Source organism: Chaetura pelagica, unplaced genomic scaffold (genome assembly GCF_000747805.2).
Source record: "Chaetura pelagica isolate M959 unplaced genomic scaffold, ChaPel_1.0 scaffold90, whole genome shotgun sequence".
Taxonomy (NCBI): Eukaryota; Metazoa; Chordata; class Aves; order Apodiformes; family Apodidae; genus Chaetura; species Chaetura pelagica.
Window position 1 is genome coordinate 15,889,545 of NW_009953496.1, and position 17,913 is coordinate 15,907,457.

At 39.6% G+C, this 17,913-nt stretch overlaps 1 protein-coding gene across 1 annotated transcript in view; it reads right to left on the minus strand.

Annotated features, from left to right (window-relative positions):
* The window catches only part of CSMD1 (CUB and Sushi multiple domains 1), an 805,423-nt gene that overhangs the window by 682,208 nt on the left and 105,302 nt on the right, over window positions 1-17,913 (minus strand). The gene's annotated exons all lie outside the window — the stretch shown is intronic.

Sequence of the window (17,913 nt, forward strand, 5' to 3'; positions counted from 1 at the left end):
TGCATTTTTACTAATTTAGTTCTGTATTTATAATCTGAAGGGGTATCATTTATCCATTTAAACACTCATTTGAACTAATGGCCCATGCAATTGCTTACAGCAAGCATCTTTACCTCCCTGTTTGTCTTTTCATTATCTTTGACAGTAGAAATAACTAGAAGGAATACAAACGTTAAGACTAAAATCATTTATCCATCATACATAGACACTATGCTTTAAATGTGGGTCAACCTTAAAGTTATTGAAAATCAAGTGCAGTAGATTGACAGAATTATATAAAGTATTAGTGTTTATATAGAAAATCCATATAAAAATAATTATAGTTCAGTTTATGTAAAATTTCTAGGTATACAGAAACCTGGCCATAAAGGTAACTATTGTTTATCATGTCCCTTTAAAGGAAAATATTCAGCTGGACACGGATTGTTTTTCCTCCTAGTGCACAGGGATGGTTAGTATTTTCTGCGGCTTCCACATGACTTTTCCTCTTTGCCTGGATCACAGTACATTCTTGTAACAGACTTGCTTTGAGTTAACCTGGGAGAGAAACCTCCCTGCTTCACTTAACAGAAAACAGGACTTCCGTTTTAAGGTCCGCATAAGTACTTTTGGCAATGTGCAATTAGAAAAAGTATGTTCATTTGGAAGAGTACACTGGGGAATGTCAACATGAGAGTGAAGCTGTGTAATGCCAGTATGCATGCTGACTGGTTCTTGCTCACCAGAGGGTAAAGGCTGCAGATGAAGAATCTGAACTTAGCCATATCATAGAATCATAGAATCTTAGGGGCTGGAAGGGACCTCGAAAGATCATCTAGTCCAACCCCCCTGCCAGAGCAGGGTCACCTAGAGTACATCACACAGGAACTCATCCAGGTGGGTTTTGAATGTCTCCAGTGAGGGAGACTCCACAACCTCCCTGGGCAGTCTGTTCCAGTGCTCTGTCACTCTTACAGTAAAAAAATTTTTTCGGATATTCACCTTGAACTTCCTATGCTCCAATTTACACCCATTACCCCTTGTCCTATCACTGGTCATCACTGAGAAAAGCCTAACTCCGTCCCCCTGACACTCACCCCTTACATATTTGTAAACATTGATGAGGTCACCCCTCAGTCTCCTTTTCTCCAAGCTAAAGAGACCCAGCTCCCTCAGCCTTTCCTCATAAGGGAGATGTTCCACTCCCCTAATCATCTTCGTAGCTCTGCGCTGGACTCTTTCGAGCAGTTCCCTGTCCTTTTTGAACTGAGGGGCCCAGAACTGGACACAATACTCCAGATGTGGCCTCACCAATGCAGAATAGAGGGGGAGGAGAACCTCTCTTGACCTACTAACCACACCCTTTCTAATGCACCCCAGGATGCCATTGGCCTTCTTGGCCACAAGGGCACATTGCTGGCTCATGGTCATCCTCCTGTCTACCAGGACCCCCAGGTCTCTTTCACCTACACTACTCTCCAGCAGTTCAGCCCCCAACCTGTACTGGGACATGGTGTTGTTCTTCCCCAAATGTAAAACTCTGCACTTCCCCTTGTTGAATTTCATCATGTTTCTCCCCGCCCAACTCTCCAACCTATCTAAGTCTCTCTGAATGGCAGCACAGCCTTCTGGTGTGTCAGCCACTCCTCCCAGCTTAGTGTCATCAGCAAACTTGCTGAGGGTACATTCTATACCCTCATCCAGGTCGTTGATGAAGATGTTGAACAACACCGGTCCCAGTACCGACCCCTGTGGGACTCCACTAGTCACACACCTCCAACCAGATTCTGCCCCATTGACTACAACTCTCTGACTCCTTCCTTTCAACCAGTTCCTAATCCACCTCACTTCCTGATCACCAAACCCATACCTGATCAACTTTTCTACAAGGATGCTGTGGGAGACGGTGTCAAATGCTTTACTGAAATCAAGATAAACCACATCTACCGCTCTACCATCATCTATCCACCTAGTAATTTCCTCATAGAAGGCTATGAGGTTAGTCAAACATGATTTACCCTTGATAAAACCATGTTGACTGCTCTTGATGACCCCCATGTCCTTGATGTGCCTGGAGATAGTGCCAAGAACAAGTTGTTCCATCACCTTTCCAGGGATGGAGGTGAGGCTGACCGGTCTATAGTTACCCGGGTCCTCCTTCTTGCCCTTCTTGTAGACTGGAGTGACATTTGCTATCCTCCAGTCCTCAGGCACCTCACCTGTTGCCCATGACTTACTGAAGATGATGGAGAGTGGCCTAGCAATGACCTCCGCCAGCTCCCTCAGCACCCTTGGGTGCATTCCATCTGGACCCATTGATTTATGGATGTCCAGATTACTCAACTGATCCCTAACCCAATCCTCATCTACCATGTCAAACTCTTCCTCTATCTTGACTTCTTCTGGGGCTATATGAATCTGGGGCTCATAGGGAGACCCTGCAGGAGTGAAGACAGAGGCAAAGAAGGCATTCAGCACCTCTGCCTTCTTTATATCCTCTGTCACCAGGGCTCCCACCTCATTCCTCAATGGGCCAATATTGCCTCTATTGCTAGTTTTGCTAGCTATGTATTTGAAAAAGCCCTTTCTATTATCCTTAACCTGACTTGCAAGGTTAAGTTCCAAGGAGGCCTTAGCTTTCCTAATTGCCTCCCTACATCCTCTGACAACAGTCCTATATTCCTCCCACGTGACCAGCCCCTCCTTCCATGATCTGTAGATTTTCCTTTTCCACTTAAGTTTGCCCAGTAGTTCCTTCTTTAACCATGCAGGTCTCCTAGCACCCTTACTAGATTTCCTAACCATTGGGACGCTCTGATCCTGTGCTTGCAAGAAGTGGTCCTTGAATGTTGACCAGCTATCTTGAGCTCCTTTATCTTCTAGCACCCTGTCCCATGGGATTTCCCTTAATAGATGATTGAGGAGACCAAAGTTTGCCCTGTGGAAGTCCAGGGTTCTGGTCCTGCTGGGTATTTTGTTCCTTCCACACAGGATCCTGAACTCCACCATCTCATGATCACTGCAGCCAAGGCTGCCATTGACCACCACTGCTTCAACAAGGCCCTCCTTGCTGGTTAGTACAAGATCCAGCAGCGCTCCTCTTCTAGTCGGCTTGTCCACCATTTGCCTTAAGAAGTTATCATCAATGCACTGGAGGAACCTCCTAGACTGTGAAAGGCTGGCTGTGTGAGTCTTCCAGCAGATATCAGGGTAGTTGAAATCTCCCATGAGGACCAGGGACTGTAGTTGTGAGGCTGCTTTCAGTTGCCTGTAGAAAGCCTCATCAACCTCCTCACCTTGATCAGGAGGTCTGTAGTAGACCCCCACAACTGTGTCACCCGCACCTGCTTGCCCCTTAATTCTTACCCACAGACTTTCAACTTGCCCCTCATCAGCCCCTGCACAAAACTCAATACATTCTAGTTGCTCTCTCACATAAAGAGCAACTCCACCACCTTGCTTCCCTGCCCTATCTTTCCTAAAAAGCACATAACCATCCATGGCCACATTCCAGTCATGTGACCTGTAACCATGTAGCCATGGAGCTTATACATAAGGTGTGCAACCAAAAGGGGGAGACCTTTTTCTCTCCAGTTCCTCGTTCACACTAATTTTGTCTTTTCAGGGCATCTACGGAGTGGGAAACCTGTTGCAGATATTTTTACGTTTTTAACCTAAAATTCTGCAGTAAAAACAGCTAAGACTCCATTGTAGCTAGCACCTCATGGTATCTGTCACATGAAAATTAAACTCAATTATGCTCAGTTTGGATACAACTGTGATGTCAGTGGGAGGAGGACTTGAGTGGTATAGCAGCATATCTACCACAAAAACCAGAGCACACAACATTTAGCAAAAGTTAATTAGCTCCAACCTTGTTTTATGCAACAAGCCCATCCTGACAGGTCCATACAGATTCTCATGATTGTGTGTCAAAGTAATGTAAGATCAAAGCTCAGTAAAACATACTCCCAGAAATTGTCTAGACTTTAAGTAATTCCCTAGGTTCTAAGAAACTTGCTCTTGCTCTATTTTGTTAATGTTCAATATTTCAAATTTCATTGCTCCAAAGTATGACTCTAAACAAGCTGGAATTCCAAGGAATGATTCTCCAGTATCAGCTAAACAGCAAAATATCTAAAATTAGTTTTCATATTTGTTATATTCTAATGCTTTTCTCCTCCTCCCTCACAAATTTCTTCAAATGTACCAGTTCATTACACAACACAGTGAGTGCTGACCATTTCAGATGTAATTAATTTGATATTAATCTTCTGCAAGCTAGGTTACCATAGCTTTGTTAGCATTTTTTTTGTCACTTCACACAGTATCAAATCTAGTTTTATTTTGCCCTTTAATATCTGGGTTTTTTTAAGTTACCAGGTTTCCTTACCATTTGTAATATACTTTAAAAGCCAGAAGTGTTCTAGAAGTGCTATAAATACTCATGCAAATACTTCTCACAAGCACACACCACGTAAACTTATCACCAGCATTTCTCATGGTTCATTTAAACTTGCACAGGTAGACCTACCAATTTTAGTAATTACAGGCTCAGGCTCAAGACCATTGGTACAATCTCCTAGGAAACCTAACAGGTTATAATACGCATTCTTAGGGCCTCCCACAGTCTTATAACCTCACTTTCCATATCTGTTGCTTTCAATATGTAATAATCAGTTTAATATTATTATTCAGTTTTGTTGACACTTAACACTTAAAAGCATGATGATACAAAGTTTCATGTATCTGGAGCATTGGTTTAACCTTTCTGTTAAGTCTACCTTTTTTCTCGTACTTCTACCAAACTCAACTTTACCTATCACGACACAGAACCATTAAAGTATCAAGACACTAAATCAGACACTGATTTGGGACCATCATTCCCACAGCTACCATCACATCGATTCACAAATTAAGAAGAACGTTTTATCCCTTGTGTCAGTATGGGCCAGTCTATATCATTACCTTGATGCCCACTAAACAATTAGCAATTTCCTAAATCTGTTAACCCAGAATAGTTTTGACACAGAATTCCAACGCCATATCTACAGACATACAAAGTACAAACTCAGACAAATCTGCACTCAGAATAGCAAGGGGGTGGGTGGGAGGAGGAAGGATGTGGTTCAGTGCATTTTTTCTGCCCATGCTCACTAGCAAACGCCTAGCATAATAAAATAAATAATTTATTTTTAAAAAACACAACCTAAAAACACCACAAAGCAAGCTGGCAGCAATGCAAGTCTTTTTCCATTGTATTAGATTTTGGCTAAGGCTGTATTCAGGTTGTATCTTGTACAGACTCCCTGAATTTTAGTAAATTACCACGTAGGTTTTACAGCTTATTTTGTTCACAAAAGCTGAGTAGTTTCGGTTTTTGTTGGGTTGTGGTTTTTAGTTTTGGGTAGTGTTGTTGTTTTTAATTCCTCCATCGCTTCTGTTTTCCTGAGTGAACAGTTCACAAGATTCAGGGTTCAGAGGTTAAAAGGTCCCTCACTTATCAGAAGCAGAATCAACTCCACTGCTACAAAAAACCTAACTCAAATCAACCAATAATTAAAAAGCACAAACAATAATTAAAAAAAACCAACACAACAACAACAACAAAACAAAACACAGTAAATGGCTTTGTTATTCATAGCTCTGGTCAGTATTTCAGGAAAAATGAAAAAAAAACCTTGGGTATGAGTAAATATTCTGAATTGATTATGATGTCCCATGAACAAAAGTTTGAAATCACTAAGCCTATATAGATTATCTTTTTGCTTCCCACTTAGATCCCTTCATCTCTATACAGACCATAGTATACACAATCCAAAGTGAAAATCAAGATACCTTGAAGAAATTAGGAACAGCTAAAGCAATAAAATTACTTTTAATGCCGAGTATGATTTAAGCACTGCAAAAAAACACCAGTGTTGTATCCTTCAAAGGTGACTGACATTTAATTTTGCAAAACATGTAACAGCAGAGAAATATACAAATAGTTCATGTTTCATTCTCAATTTTCTTTTAAAAACTACATCTTGAACATGAAAAAAACCTGATACTGACAAGCATGCATTGCTGAGCAAAACAAAGTATTCTCTTTAAAACTTGCAGTTATTATAGAATTCATGTAGAGGGTCCCAGTAACAACAGCACTAAATCTGCCAACAGACTGAACTCAACTCACACTTGACTTCTCACGTTCAGGGGTAGTTTTTTATTTCTCATTTCATTTATGGCTTATTTTAACAAATAAGCCATTCTGTATACCAATTTCATCATGACTTAAGTCAGGAAAGAATGACACACGGGTAGGGTTTGGACAAGTATAGCAACAAACCACCACAACAAAACACATTGCTAGAAAGACCACAGTGAATCATGTGTGGTGCTCCACATGTTTCAGTGCATCCCTGTTACCATTTGCTGAAGGCAGGATTGAAGAGAACATCAGTATCCTACACACAACAGTTGTCCAATCACCCACTGCCTAACTTTTTTTCCAAACATGAAGCAACTCAGTGCTTTATTACCATTCATATTTTAAAACAGAAATATGCAGAAGAAAGTTTTAAAAACCAAGGAAGCCATTACTAAGAAAACCCTGAAAACTACAGTGTCTGTTACAGCCAAACTGTATCAGAAGCTCAAAGACCAGCAGGCACAAACCCCCCAATCGCTGGTCAGGGTAGAAGTCTACCCCACTTACAAAAACATAGGACCTCCCTGTTGGTGCCCACAGCCACCTAATAAAGAGGGCACTTGGCCAAATATTCCTTTTCTGCCCCAGGGAGCTGCACATACAGGTTACATTAAGATGGCTGCATCTTTTAAGGAATAAGCAACATTTCACACATTTTACAGCAGAAAGCTCAGTTTTCTCACAAGCTTCTGCTTCCAAAAACAGTTTTCCATCTCAGAAGTGGGAGGAAGAAGCTGCCCTACTTTGTTTTTCAAAGTCTCATGACTTATCTCAAGCCTCCAAAATAAAAGATTCCCAAAGAATCAAAGAACTCAAATATGTAGAAAAATTTAAAATTACCCAAGAAGATAACATTCTCAAATAAACTATGTTTGAAGTAAGAGCAATTTCCATTGAAATGAAGCATGTTTTTATACTAAAGGTTCTTTCAGTTCAAATGCTGACTTTCCATAAAGCAAGACACATAATCCAAACCTTAGATTATGAAGCAGGGACATGCACCCCAGGAATATAGGGGTGATGTCTGGGAGTGTAGGGATAGGATTTAGAAAGCTAAGGCACAGCTGGAGATTAATTTGGCAAGGGATAAGAATAAGAGCAGCTTCTACGGGCACATTAGCCATTAGCCTTTCAATACTTGTAAGAAAGATAGAAGGAGACTTTCAACAAGACCTGAAGTGCAAGGCAAAGTGATAGGCCTTTAAAGCCTTGGGTAGGTTGTATTACACATGAGAAAGCCATTTTTTTACAATGAGGGTTGTAAGACACTGGAAGACGTTGTTCAGAGAAGTTGTAGATGCCCCCTCCCTCAGGTGTTCAAGGATAGGTTGGACAGGGCTTTGAGCAACCTGGTCTAGTAAAATATGTTCCTCCTCATTGCAGGAGGGCTGGAACTACATCCTCTTGAAGCTCACTTGCAACTCAAAGCATTCTACTATTAAAATGCTAAACTTGTAGAAAGCTAAATTAATCCTTCAGGTTCCACTGTTAAAAGTCAAAGCAGGCACACAGGCACCTCTGCTTTGAGATTATTTATCTCATGTTAACACAGGCATCTGGTGTTAATTGGCTTTTTAACATATTTAATTATTAGAAATGTTTATGGCTAGCTCTGTAGCCAACTCTCACAAACTTCAGAAGCTAGTCAGGTGAGGTTCTGGCAAGTGCCTGGTAGTACACTGAGCAAAGTAAACAGTCAAAAGTTCCCTGAATGGTTGTAATGAAAACTTTGACAAAACTAGGCAATTTTGGAAACTCAGGATAAGAAACTAGTACACACATGCAATACTTTGCAACTGCATAGCCGTGTAGTGTAGCACTGCCATTCTCAGTAACAGACCATAAGTTTTGTCTAGAGCTTGCAAGGCCTCAGTCAGGCTCACTCTGCCTGAAACTTTACAAACTTGCCTGCAGCTTTGCTTTACTTGATTCAGCTGTCATAGCAATTTCTCTAATTGACTGGCTGTCTAAGGTTAGTTTGTTTTACTTCTTTTTTCCCCTTTTTTTCTGATGGTACAGCCATAGTTTTATATGGATAGCTGTAGCAAGCAGTTATTCCATGCAGAATGAAATATTTTACAATTGCCACAATGACACAGACACAAGAAATGCAGGCATGGTTTGACTGCAAAGGCTTGGAAAAGTGGAGACAAAGGAATACTTGAGTTGGGACAATAAGCAATGAGACAAAGGCTTGGCTCTAGATAGCCCACAGCTATAAACAGCTCACCTATAGTCAGTTAAATGCAGAGCTGGGCAAAACTGGCTTTGGGAGTAACAAAGAACCAAGTATGATCTGACATGGATGGGACACCATATAAAGTAAATACAGATGTGACACAGAATCACAGACCAAAGAAGAAAAGAAAAGTATGAAATAGTTCTGCCAAGAATAACCTCAAGTGCATCCTAAAGTGACAAAGAAGATACCATCAACAACTCATGCAAACAATGTGCATTCACAGCCTAGAGGGCCAAATGCATCCTGGGCTGCATCAGAAAAAGCATGGCCAGTAGAACAAGGGAGGTGATTCTGCCCATCTACTCCATTCTCATAAGACCCCACCTGAAATACTGTGTCCAGCTCTGGAGCCCTCAACACATGAGGGACATGGACCTCTTGGAACTAGTCCAGAGAAAGCCCACAAAAACAGTAAGTGGCTGGAGCATCTCTCCTACAAAAAATGGCTGAGAGCTGGGATTGTTCAACCTGGTGAGGAGAAGACTCTAGGGATACCTTATAGTGATCTTCCAGTACCTAAAGGGTCCTACAGGAAAGTTGGGGAGGGACTGTTTACAAGGGTATGTAGTGACAGGATGAGGGACAATGGTTTTATATTGGACCAGGGTAGATTTAGACTGGTTCTTTACTATGAACGTGAAGCACTGTAACAGGTTGCCCAGAGAGGTGGTAGAGGCCCCATCCCTGCAAACATTCAAGGTCAAGCTTGACCAGGCTTTGAGCAACCTGATCTAGAATCATAGAATCATAGAATCTTAGGGGCAGGAAGGGACCTCGAGAGATCATCTAGTCCAACTCCCCTGCCAGAGCAGGGTCACCTAGAGTACATCACACAGGAACTCATCCAGGTGGGTTTTGAATGTCTCCAGTGAGGGAGACTCCACAACCTCCCTGGGCAGTCTGTTCCAGTGCTCTGTCACTCTCACAATAAAAATTTTTTTTCGGATATTCACCTTGAACCTCCTATGCTCCAATTTACACCCATTACCCCTTGTCCTATCACTGGTCATCACTGAGAAAAGCCTAACTCCATCTCCCTGACACTCACCCCTTACATATTTGTAAACATTGATGAGGTCACCCCTCAGTCTCCTTTTCTCCAAGCTAAAGAGACCCAGCTCCCTCAGCCTTTCCTCATAAGGGAGATGTTCCACTCCCTTAATCATCTTCGTAGCTCTGCGCTGGACTCTCTCGAGCAGTTCCCTGTCCTTTTTGAACTGAGGGGCCCAGAACTGGACACAATACTCCAGATGTGGCCTCACCAATGCAGAATAGAGGGGGAGGAGAACCTCTCTTGACCTACTAACCACACCCTTTCTAATGCACCCCAGGATGCCATTGGCCTTCTTGGCCACAAGGGCACATTGCTGGCTCATGGTCATCCTCCTGTCTACCAGGACCCCCAGGTCTCTTTCACCTACACTACTCTCCAGCAGTTCAGCCCCCAACCTGTACTGGGACATGGTGTTGTTCTTCCCCAAATGTAAAACTCTGCACTTCCCCTTGTTGAATTTCATCATGTTTCTCCCCGCCCAACTCTCCAACCTATCTAAGTCTCTCTGAATGGCAGCACAGCCATCTAGTCAGAAAAGTCCCTGTGCACTGGAGGGGGGGGGGCTGCACTTGACCTTTAAAAGGTCCCTTCCATCCCCACACATTCTATAATTCTATGCTTACCCTTTCCCTGCTGATCTGGGTTCATAATACTAGGAAATGCAGTAGAAACTAAGTGTCCATGCAACTATTTTAACTGCATTGTTTTTTTCCCTTTCTGTAAAAATGTCATTAGGACTAATAATGATTAGACACTTAAGGTTTTGATTAGACTAACAATTCTAGGGTTGACACACACAAACACATACAATGTGTTGTATCTTTCCCAACAGATAAGATTTTTTTGCATCTAAAACTTCAGGTTTATAATCCACTGACACCACACAAATGTGCCTCACCTTGTTGAACAAGTGTAAAAAAGGCACAAAACTAATAAAGTAAAGTGACTGTGTGAATACAGGTAAGATTTTTTTGCATCTAAAACTTCAGGTTTATAATCCACTGACACCACACAAATGTGCCTCACCTTGTTGAACAAGTGTAAAAAAGGCACAAAACTAATAAAGTAAAGTGACTGTGTGAACTTCTATGCCTCCTACAGCCCTTTTCAGGTCATTTCAATAAACAAGCATCACAGAACCTTAAGGCAAGATTTCTTGGAAGTACACCATGCATGAATAACTCAACACATTTCTTAGGAAGTCTTTCAATATATACAGGATTAAATATTTCAAAGTGTTAGAAGTTACAGTGAAAGGATGAAAAGAAAGAGTTAACAAGTACTCAAAGTGGTCTCACAGACTCGTTTCTAATATGCATACCTAATGAAGTTAAATGAGATTACTTGAGTGAATAAGCAGTATTTAGATAGACAATACATAACGCAGTCCAACAGTGTTGTACAAAAACATGGAATTCTAACCTACACAAGATGAAGACAGATGTGAACATATTTCAAAAGTTTCAGGGAAAACATGGTGCACACATTATGTGTACTCCAGTCAGCCTACTCCCTGTCTTCACAATTAACAGGTAAGTGACATACCAGCCACTTTATTTATTACTGAACAAGATCAATGCCATATTCAAAATTTAAAACATTCTTGTTTTGATGAGTATATTTTATTGCAAAATTCTTGATATCAGCCTTATTATTCCAATTACAGAAGAAAAATATGAAAGGTTATGCAAATGAAAGCCTCAATATTTGGGAAGGATATGAATAACAATGTAATTCAAAGTACAGTTATTAGCAGTTTAAAGCTATACAGGAGAAGATGAAAAATATGTGTCTGTATGAATGCTAGCTACCCATCTAGCATAGCAAATTGTACAACCTTTAATTGATCAGGTAACAGCTGCCTGATACAGTAACAAAGCAAACCCAAACCCCATTTTCTGGCTCATTAACCCACAGGTTTTATTCTAGAAGTACCTATTCCACCCTAAAACAGTCAACATCCTTTGACAGTTTAAAGAAATAAAAATCCACAGACAATTCTAGATTCTAGATCAAATACAATATTTTTTCCATTTTCTTTTATTTTTGCAACAAAAAGACATAAAAGCTATAAGCCATCTTTGCCATTGCAAGCAGATTTGTAATAAATACAGTTATCAGCAGTAACTTAGTAGGCTGAAGAGACTTTATTGAAAGGCAGAAATATAGTTTTCATAATAAAAAAATGATACTACATTAAGGACAATAGTGGGGGGAAAAGAAAGCACTAAAGACTGCTGCAAACCAGAAATCAGACTGGTATGGCTGAAATGCACTTCTATTGTCTAAGAGATTAAAATTTCAATATAACTTTCCCTACTTTGTACCAGCCAAAAAAATAGTTTGCTTTACAAATTAGATAAAAAATCAAGTCCTAGACTTTTTGAGATTCATTCACTTAAAACTAGGGATTTGAGCAACCTGGTCTAGGGAGAGGTGTCCCTATCCATGCAGGGGGGCTGTTTAAGCTGTCTACAACATACCAATTTGCAAGATTTCTAGATCATGGTACACATCTTACTGGTTTCAGCTGAGACAGTTACATTTCCTCATAGTCGCTTGTGATGAAAACAGTGTTAACAGCAAAGGAATGCTTTAGCAGTGGCTGAGCAGTGCTCACACAGCCTCAAGGCCTTTTCTGTGCTGCCAGAGAGTTGGCTGAGGGTGTACAAGGAGCTGGAAAGGGACACACCCATAACAACTGACCAAAGAGATATCCCATACCATATGATATGATGCTCAGCAATAAAACTGGGAGAGGCTGGAGTTTGGCCGGGGCTGCCATTGCTCAGGTGAGATGGCATTGGTCTTCCTAAGCAACTGTTACACATGATGGAGCCTTGCTTTCCTGGAGATGGCTAAAAACCTGCCTGCTGATGGGAAGCAGTGAATTAATTCCTCATTTTGCTTGCAGTTGCAGCTTTTGCTTTACCTATAAAACTATCTTTACCTCAACCCACAAGTTTTCTCACTTTTACTTTTCCAATTCACTCCCCCATCCCACAGGGGGCTCAGGGGAGGGAGCAAGTGGCTGCATGGTGCTTAGATGAAAACCACAACATCATCTTAATACTGATCAGACAATGACAGCACTAAAATAATTCTGACATTTAAAAAAAAAGTTCTTGAATTATTTTTCACTATAGTAGTCATACAAAAACATAGTAATGATAGCAGATAGAAACAAAACATGAAAGGGGTATCAGTATCAGCATAGTTGGGAGGACAGTCTGTTAGGATTTAGATGACATTCTCCATAATCTCAATATTCAATAGCAGCCAAATGAAACCATGGTTTAAGGTTATTTAGGATATAAAGGAGGAGAGAAACAATCCTGTTACAACTCTTGACTTTCCACTTCTGTTTTCCGTATCAGAATGTGATTTTCTGGTTTAGAACTGACACCTCATAATAGCATAGAAGAACAACTCCTTAATATTTTCCTACAGGAAGCCCACTTTTATCAAATCATTTTCCTGTTGGGTTTGTGACCTCAAACAGGAGCACAACTAACTGTTTTGAGGGGGAAGGTTACAATGTGTGAACCACCAATATTGGTTTGTTACTGGTTCATGAGCCAGGAACAATTAACACAGTGGTTCTTACATGGATCAACAGGTCACTAAAAGGCACAAAATAATCCCTTACTTCCAGAACTGGAGACAATCAAAAACACAGTTCTAAGAACATATCTCAAAATGTGTAATTCCCTTTCTAAGGGCTACCAGCCATACAAATGCTGTCTTTGCATTAGGGACCAAGCTACTCAAGAGTAAGAGCTGGAAAGCAGCAAACAGCTGACATAGCTTATAATTGGACAAATATGACAGGCAAGGCTCTTAGAAAATTATTCTCCTTTTAGATACAAAATTCAATGGCTGATAGGGAGTCCTGCAACATTTAATTTTACTTTTAATTTCTTCCAATTCAAGTAGGGTTAATTCTATCACAATAGCTTTAATTACAGTACTTTTTTTTCCAGGAAATAATTTCCTAGAACTTCCAACTTCTGAAATTTCTGCCCTTAAGAAATTTAGGAAATAACATTCCAGTTTTCTGATTTCTCATAATTAAGAAAGCTGTGTAGTATACTTGGCTTAAATACAGTTATAATGCCTTCTATGCACAATCCCTTCATACATGAAAGACTGGAAAGGCATACAAGAATGCAGTCATTACACACCACTACTGACCAAATTCAGTTCTCCAGAAATTTAGCATGTTAGTTTTACATCTATTCATACACTTCAGAGCACAAGCAGACTATTTTGTCTATCTCTTCCCACAAAACATCCATTTTCTTTTTCTCACATTTTCTGAATACGTGTAGACTTACAAGCTGTTATCATTAAAGTTAACTCTTTTCACACCTAAGTAATTGATTCCTATATTAGCTAACCAGAAGTCCTACAGAACTCCCACAGCACAGCTAGGCCTCTTCTGCTCTGAGATTTGCTTTGACACGCAAAATACCAGCTTTATTTCTAACTGCATTATGATCTTTCCTGTATGTCATCATAGTCCTTTAGATTGTATCATTCCAAGATTGTTTGTTCTAAGAATATCTGCTAGAGAAAAGAAAAAATGTTTCCTTTTAAACACTTCAGGAGACAATCTATATCCAAAGTTATCCTCAGAAGAAAATTACTCTCACTCCAAACAGATGCAAATACTAATTTCAGTCTAAAATGATCAGATTTCACTCTGTGCTTTCTCATTTAAAGCTTTTGGTTTACTTCATCATGTGCATACACACACACACTGTTTAAAGCCTTAACAAATAATCTCAGTTTGAAAATAACAGACTACCAAAACCATAAGAATTTTTTAACTTAGGAAACAAAATTTATCAGTCTATTAGCAGATGTTACGGCCAATTTCATTAACAGTCAATGTTAAGATGGCTACTTAAGGTGTATAGCTGCAAGATATTTACTATACCACCAGCATTTACTGTTTTTTTAATGTTAGTTTTCCTTTCTTACAAAAAAAATTGCTAAAAAATGCTGTTTGTGCCTTTAACATTTAAAAAGATTAAACTCTGCAAATTGTAATCACTGCTTGTTGATCCAGACATCACAGTATGGAAGGGAATAGTTACAGATTTGAGAGCAGCGATCTGAATCCTTCAAAAAAATTAAGCAACAGAACATGGAAAGAACTGCATAGCTCTCAATGTCATCATTAGTTATTCATTATTATCTTTTGGCCCTCTTCAGAGCTGGATATGCTAATCCACTGAGGTTCAAGAGTCATATTCAAAGTCTGGAACAATAATACAAAAAAGTTAGCTAACAGATAAAACAGCACCTATATGACTAAACCATAGAGATTAGCTAGCAATGGTAGATTCAGGAGACTACCCATTTTACACTCTATAGCAGGGGATCATTATGCAGATGAGTTCCAACTCAGCATCCTAATCTCAAAGTGAAATACTGGCCTCAGATTATTCTGAGCATGTCCACTCCCATGGAGCACCTACTCTTACCAGTGTATCACAGTTTGTTGAGTGAACTACACACCTATTAACTAATACAGTTAGACCCAGGAACAAATAGGAAGCATTGTCAAATCCAGTGAAAAGGAGATTCTTAAAAGAATGCAGAAGAGGTATTTTAGTACTTGAGGGAAACAAATAAACAAAAATGAGAAACCTTAGCTTGAGTCCAGAGGTCTGTTATCTTGACTGCATCCGTGATGACTGCAGAATGATAGTGTCAGGAAAATTACCTTGGTAAACTCAAATTAATACAAAGATTCATGTTCCCAAGTTTTTGGGGGGAAGCTTTTCAATTTTTGGTTTGTTTTAAATAGTTCAAAGTGTTAAACCATAAAATAAACAGGGAAAACACACCAAAATAACAAATACTCAGGGAGAATAGGAACAGCACAAGGAAAAAAAAATTCTTCAAAGACCTGACACTGTGGAAGTGCATCACTATCTTCTGCTATGGATGCTAAAAAGGATTTTAAAAGCTTCAGGGAAGATGCCTAAGGTAGAACGCGGTGACTGCCAATATAAATGTTAATGCCGAGTTTGACCAGAAAGTTTGAGAATTCAAAGAACAAAAGAAAAAATGAAGTATGCCCTGAAGGCAGGTAGGATGGAGGGACATGCCAGAGCTCTTCCTTTGGAAAACCTGTTGCTGTAGAACAGAGGTCTAGTAAAAGGTACTAACACATAAATCCAGCACATCTGGCTTGTTTACACACTGTCCACCAATTCTGCATCACAAATTATGGTTAGAAACAATAAAAACAATTACACATGCACAAAAAAATTGAGAAAGCTTAAAACGAACCAAGGATTGTCAACCTTTGAAGGTAACTCTATGTTTAATGGCAGACACTATTGTAGCAAAATATAAGTTAAAATCCAGGACATTTCGTTTTACAATGATGACAAACAATGTACTTTGAGTTAAGCTTTTCTACTTTTACTGAATTTTCTGCACTGGACAACTGGATTCCCTGAATGGCAGGACACACTAGTTTAGTAGAAGATCATGTATGAAAATTCTATCATGCATTACTCAAGTATATCTGTGTATAACACTTCAGATATTGCTATTAAATAATATTTTTTCTGTATTTCCAACCACATGCAAGCACAGGAGGAATACTACAGACTTTCCAAAGAACATTACTACCAATGATATAGCAATGCTGAATTTTTACTTGTGTGTAGCCCTCAAAGCACTTTAAAAAAAAAAAAAAAAGTTTTCTAATCTCATTCTAGAAAATAGAAATTAGACTGATTCTAACAATGAATGAAACAAAATGGCACAAGTCACAACTGCTTTGCTGTTCTTCCCACACACCCCTTGCCAAGCCTGAACATGTTTTGTATGATAAAAAGGACTGGCAATTAATATTTGTTTCTTGTTCCCAGTCTGTTAGAATTCCTTAATCTTTGAACATTGTGGACTTTTTTACTTCTATACAAAAACTCCTGTTACATACTACTCCCCCAGGTACCAATAAAAAACCCAGATTTTTTTATTTTTTTTAAAACACACTTTCCATGCCAGCTGACATGCAGTTAAACATTTTCTCCAATTAACATGTTTAAACAGTATTTATTAAACTCTTCATTATAACCCAAATGTCCCAAACTCTTTAGATGGCAACAGTTAGTAGCACTTAACTGCTCCCCACTCTTCCAACTGAGCAATAATTCACTTGCTCAAGAGTGTACAAGCAGGCTAGAACGAGGGATAAGTAGATACTATCATTAAAAACAAAATAGCTAAGGATACCTAGCTCCCAGAGTTATTATAATGACTTTCAGTGACTAGTAAAATCTGGTCTGTGTTCCCCTATCCCAGAGAAATTGGTCACCTGCATATGCACAAACTTAGTGACAGCAGAAGAACCAGAAATTGCCTATTTGAAACAAGTAGTATAGAGAACAGTGACAGTTCTTTAACTTTGCTAACTCAACTGGCCTTTAGAGCAGAAATCACCCCGAGCCTTCACAAAAATCACCTAATCCCACACTGCTACAGATCTGTCCCAAACCTCCAGTCTCCACTGCCTGTCTGTACACTGAAATGCTGCCACTTGAGTGACATTCACCATTTCTTCTGGAGCTGGATTCATATTTTCAAGTCAATTTAAAGCTCATGGCCAATGCCACGTTTACAGCACTAAATCTGAAAGGGGGCAGTGTTATTTAACCAGAGAGCGGTGCTGTCAGTGTTAATTACAGATCTTCCTGGTGGGGTTTTTACAAGAAAGTAGGCCAGCAGGAAGTGTCATTATATTACAGCCTGAGGCTCTGCATGTGTTCTTAAGATGACAGTCAGAAGACATCCTTTAGCATTCTTCACTGTTTTTTTCAGTATGAAAAATAAACTGCTCGGATGGCACAAAAGGAGGAAATATGCTACTGTATGCACTTGCTAGAAGAGAAAGATAACAGGTATGTAGAAAGCAACTTCCTATTGAGGTAATAAAAACAGTTCCTAGCATGTTCATGATTTCTGATGTTCCCTCAGCTTACCTACTAAAGCTTATAAAACAGTATTAAAATGAAACTTTCCTAGCCTTTCCTCACAGCCCTCATCTCAGTTAAAAAAGACTGAATAACTGACTTACCAGGTAATGAAGCTTTGGGTGAAAAAGGAAGGGATTAATAGCTACCAAGGAAAGCCATACTGCTGAGATTGCCCATCTCAAATAGAAAAAGCTCAAAAGTGCTCCTACACCCTTCACACCTAGGTAACGCACTCAATGAGAATACTGAATTCAAAAGATACTTATAAAGCCACTGTAATTTCAAGACATTAAATCAAATATTAAATGAAGATATACATCATTATGGAGTACACTTAGATATTGTCAAGAAAGCAAGGTAAACTTTCAAGGGAGTATGAACGTTTCTGGGAAAAACGTGATCAAAGTTTACCAAGGATTTGAAGACACCTGCGATATCTAAA